This window comes from Microtus pennsylvanicus, chromosome 6, assembly GCF_037038515.1.
Source record: "Microtus pennsylvanicus isolate mMicPen1 chromosome 6, mMicPen1.hap1, whole genome shotgun sequence".
NCBI lineage: Eukaryota > Metazoa > Chordata > Mammalia > Rodentia > Cricetidae > Microtus > Microtus pennsylvanicus.
Window position 1 is genome coordinate 42428269 of NC_134584.1, and position 6000 is coordinate 42434268.

The window sequence follows — 6000 nt, forward strand, 5'->3', positions numbered from 1 at the left end:
CATGTGTGTGTGTGTGTGTGTGTGTGTGTGTGTGTGTCTGTGTGTGTGTAAAGGCACTTTTGCCCAGCATTTATTCAGTTGAGAACCATATGACCTTCCATACCAACCTGCCAGACAAGATGAGCATACCGGTGCAATAGCGACACAACAGTTTAGGGGGCAACCAAGTGCTCTATGATTGGCTTTGGAGCCTTGTCTACAAAAGAAAATCCATGTCTGGGATTGTAAAGCCAATTAAAAAGCCATCACTTAGGAGTTAATAGGCCCTAGAGAAAAAATTAGGCTATTGTTTATCAAAGTTGACACAGCATCATGTTGCCTTTTGAATATTTCTGATAATATCATAAATGCTGCTCTTAAATTTACTCCGAGAAACTTCCATGCTCAGTGAATAATATTGAATGCGTAGATACTCACAATTCTGAGAATAAGGGAAGGTTTAGGGCTGAGCCCTAAACAGGACATTCATCCTTCCTCCTCTATGTCTCTGGAAACAAGGCAAAAAAGGTGCTTAAAAAATGTAAGAGCCGTAAGCTAAGAACTATGACCTGACATCTTCTGTGTATGTCGGATAATGCAGTTATGATCATAGTGCTGGTTGCCTCCACAAGGCTGGACTTTTCAACAACCAGTAACAGACTGTAGAGGAGTCTACTTGGTCCTACTCCTTCATGCTGAACCATATGTTTCTGATGGATTCTGCAGGCAAGGCAGACATGTTCTTCAACAGTGTACTCCATGATGAAAACAGTGTGTATCGTGCTCCGGTGAATAGCTCCAATCCCGTAGTCAATGGTCACAAAAAACAGACACGAATGTGAGAAAGAGACTTGCAGAGATGGGAGGAGGAATGTAGGGAGACAGGAGAGGAAGGTGACAGCAAACAGAATGTACTATACACATATACGAATAAAACTGTCAGTGAGAAAATTTGATAAAAAATTATATATATATATATATATATATATAAATTAACCAGCAGAGAAAAATGTTTGTACACACTAGAAGGCCAATGTACCACAGAAGACCCCAGCAGAAGTGTCTCCTCAATGGGTCTTCCTAAGGGAAGCATCTATGGGTGACTTCCAAATTACTGTTGTTACAAGAGATGTGGGTAGAAAACTCCCCAATCTACCATTCTTCTGGATAGCTTCAGGTGAAAGAGGACCTTGATAGAAAATTTCATCAACTTTCCTAGCTTCCTGTAGAATACTTATAGCACAACAGTGTTGCCTTAGGAAATTATAAGGAAATGGAAATGTGCTTTCTACCGCGCACTAAGATAGATTCTAATGTAGCCATAAGAATGTCAACAGCAACCTTAATTTTAGAGATATCCCAAGGATATTGTACATGGTCCTGAGATAATACAAGTTATTTACTGTAACAATGTTTGTCACACCAAACAGGTGGAGGAAAAGTCACTTTTTCTCTATTAAGGACTCATTTAACCATAGTACACAAAATGGAATACTATACAAACTATAAGGCCAATCTCCATGACTGGTGTAAAAACTCTCTAGTATATATCATTAACTAGAAAGAAGAAAGGTTGAGGATAAGATAGTGAAAAAAGAAAAAAGACTGGTGAAAACAAGAGACAGAAAATAGAGATACGGAAGTGGGAGACACACATGGGGGCGGGGGAAGCTGAGAGAGATCATAGCTTTCAGCCTGATACCAGTAGGCTAGATGTATCATCTATCCTTATCAATGGCTTATGGAGATGTGGTCAAAAACCCATGTTGCTCTAGGATATTTGCACTGGAATTTGCTACTCTCAAGCACGCATATGGAAATAGCATCAATGACTCAGTATGTTCATTTTGATATTTCGAAAGGAACGGGTGAAGATATGCAGCTCCTGTTCCTCCCATCAACAACTAATACTCTTCCTTCCTGAGTTCTTCAACACTACACTCTGTCTTCTGAAATATGAGATTGACTTGCAGCTAATTTATTGCTTGCACTGAGAGCATCTGGCAGAGTGTCTCGGTATTGGTTTTGGCACGTATCTTCAACCTGCATCAGATCACAGAAAGCATTTTACCACTGCACATCATCACACGAGCTACACCCTTGCCAAAGCTAAGGCCTCAAAGATCCAAAGCACGTTGTCCTCCCACTTGTCTAAGCCATTCATGCCAATTTGGAAGAGGACATCAAAGTGTACTTTATAAAAAGGTGATTTGGAATTAACAGCTTTCTGTGATTTGGAGGTTGGCACAGACTGGAACATGTACAGAGTGCCAAAATGATCATGTTCCTAGAAAATTAGCATCATTGGTGGCAGTAGACAATGGTGTTAGTAATAAAAAGGGTTTTGCACTCTGGGGTTGATAATAATATGACCCAAACTCATATGGCTATTTGTCTGGTCCAGCAAGTAGACAAAAGTACAGAGTCTTTACTAGGTAGAGCCTGGGTAATCTACAGTGCAATAAAAGTTGGTGTGAATCAAAACTGAATGGAGACAAGGGACAGCAATGATTCTAGAGAAATGGAAAGAAGGCTTCAAAATCAAACCCAGGAGGTCTGGCTCCATATCTGGTTCTATGGCTGTACTCATATGCATTCACATGAACTTATCCAAGAGAAGTTAAAGAAGTTTAAGTGTATTAGTTATACTTCTTGTTACTGTGATAAGAGTCCTGAGAAGTTTCTTATGGAAGAGGAGGTCTATTTGTGTCAGGATCCACGGGTCTAGTGTCTTATGGTGGAGAAGACATAGCAAAGGGAAGAGCTCTGGTTTGTGGTGACAGAAGCATGAGCCTGCTTGCTCACATCTGTCTCAACAAAGAGAGGAAGGTAAATGCCTTTTGCTTGGTTCTCTTTTGTCCTACTTGTTTTGTCTGGGAACACAACCCATGAGATGGTGACATACCCACGCCAGGTTAGGAATCCAGATGATCCTCTGTGAAAACAGCCTCACATACATACCCAGAGATGTACTTCACTACTGACCCTACTCATTTCTTAATGCACCCATGTTGACAATCAAAATTAACCATCACATACAGTTCTATAACAGGAACATGCTTGCTTCCAAGTCAGAAACTCTGGGCACAGCATAATGCTTTGATTCTTTTACATACCATGAAACAAGCATACTGCTCTACATTAAAATTCTCAAGTATTTATTTTTTAACAATCTCCATTGGGAAGGAGAGTAAGTAGTATATTCTTTCCCTCCCAGTAGTCTTGAACCTTTAGGTTTCTCACCATCATTTCCTTCTCATGAAGAAGTGGAGGGGGAGAAAGATGTATGAAAGACAAGGGTAATGAAGAGGGGGGAGTGAGAGAGAAAACAATTTGGGCTAGAGGCTAACAGATACCTTCATTCTAATGTATTATGGTCCTGGGTAGACATGCTGCCTAAGAGTTAAACGTCTAATGTTCCTAAGCTGAACTTTGAAAGCTAGCAGTTAAATCCTGAATCATTTAATAGAGCAATTGTCTCCAAAAATGCTAATGGAAATTCACAAATGCTTTCTGCCACACCCACTCTCTTTTAGGGAACAGAGGAGAGTGTAGATTTATGGTAATAGAGAAAGCACCCAAACACGTAACGGTTTAATTTCCCTTTATTATTATATTTTTAATTTACTGCAGATGACTCACACTTATTAGTATTCTCTCTGCTGCCACCGGCACTGAGAGCTGCTCCCTATCGGGGCCTTGCCAAACCATGAAAGCAAACAACCTTTTAAAACGCATTCAGACCAGTCCCAGCAAATTGCAAGCGCTCAGTTAAGTTCAGAGGCACTGAAATGGACGGATTTCCCATTTATCTCAGAAACCTGGTCTGTATAAGGTAACACAGAGACGAAAATTAATTTTTAGAATGACAATACACTATAAATCATCTGAAGGAGTTCCGATGTCCAAATGGCTTTTAATATACAAGTAAACTAGATGGTGAGTGTCCAGACGTAAGCCAGAGCTTTTGCATTGTGGTGAAAGGATGTTTTCAAAGGTCCCACCAGCCAACCAGAGAAGCATTGGATGTGAGTGAGGGGAGTAACAAGGGAAATAAAGAAAGCAGATAGGGCTGCACATATGGCTGAAGGAGGGCCTTAGACAAATATATGGGATAAGACTTTCACGTCTGTGCCCCCTTCTCGAGGGACACCAAAATACAAGATGGAAAGAGCTACAGAGGCAGATTATCAATATCCATATCTCAGTATTCAGATACCATGATGGAATGAAGACAGAGATCTATCAAAAACGATAAGAAGGCAATGACTCAAAAAGCTGAGACACAAAACAGAGAGAAAGCTTGCTACAAAGCCCAAGAAGCCAGGGCAAGTTACAACCACGAGGTCGCATCTGATGTGTTTTAAAAATCAATATTCTCAGGCACAAGCCAAGAAGATGAAGACTGTGAAGAGCTTGAAGATACACGCCCTGGGAACAGCCCGATGAGTACCAGTGCTCTGAAATCCAAAAAATAAACCCCTCCAACAGTTTTTAATTTTACTATAGAAGAAAGGGCATACAACACACAAATACACACACACAAAAGAGAGAGACAGAGAGGCGAGAGACAAAGAGAGATTACCTCTCAGGAAGGACAGAGCTTTGTATAAGAGGACATCTTTGAATCACGAGTCCCACTTACAAGAACAGATGCTGACAGATGCTGTGACAGCCACTAGAGAAACCCCTCCAGATCCAGAAGATGGAATGAAGTGTCTGTTAATCCGTTACTCATTACACAAAAGAACAGAACACCCCAGGCCAAGGCAGTGTTCTGGAGCTTTATTTTACATAATAGAGATTCAGACTCCCCATGGCTGACTAGAGCAGGCTTTTCTTTGTCTAGATGGACATGAACTGAATACGAACCTCAAACTTCTGAGTTCATCCACAGATACCATTTTACACTGGAGTTATATAAAAATCACAGGTGGACTGGATAAAGACGACCAAGAGATAGCCTGCATCAGGACTTCAAGAGTATATGGGCAAAGCTCATTAAACAGGAATAATGAAGATACCACCAGGCCCCAAACTGGAGCCAAATCCTCTCCTGCTAAAATCCATACAGCTCTGAATTTTAGTGATTCCCAGGAGATTTCCAGGAGTTTATTTGTAAAAGGAGGAGGAAGAAATTAAGCCCAGGCAAACAGAGGCAGACCCAATAAAAGTTATTTAAGAGTAAGGCTTAATTTCATTTCCAGAAAGCAAGAATATTCTAGGCTAACAGTCTTCTATCATTCTTGTTGAATTAAAAGCAAATATAAAATATTAATAGTGAGAATTAAAATTCCTTACATCTAGTATTAGATGCATAATGTAAATCTTCCATTTTAAAAACATCTTCTTTTTTAAACAATTCTGGTTGCATTTCTAGTAAAGGATAATGGGAAAGTATAATCTAAAACTAGTTTCAAAAAATACACCTGAAAAAGATAGTTATGTTTATTTTTAAATGACAGAAATATTAACTGTATTATAAGCACTGAACAAATAATCCCCAGAAAATTAGGTTGGGCATCAACCCAGGAAATAAAATATATTGTGCATTTATTAAATAGCCTACCTGGAAATATTTTTATTTGAAAATCTTTCTGTAAAATTACAGACTCCAAAAGACAAGTATTTATATAGTTATGAGTGTACATGTGTATTTTACTCTAATATTCTATTTAAAGAAAATGTTCTAGACATTAGCTTTTTCATTTAACTAGTTACTACAAGAATTGCAATCCACCAAAGAACTCCTAAAGCTGATAAATACCTTTAGTATTGTGGCAGGATAGAAGATCAACTCCAAAAAATCAGTCGCCCTTTTATACACAAAGGATATGGAAGCAGAGAGGGAAATCAGAGAAGCATCACCTTTCACGATAGCCACAAACAGCATAAAATATCTTGGGGTAACTCTAACCAAGGAAGTGAAAGATCTATTTGACAAGAACTTTAAGGAATTGAAGAAAGAAATTGAAGAGGATACCAGAAAGTGGAAAGATCTCCCTTGCTCTTGGATTGGGA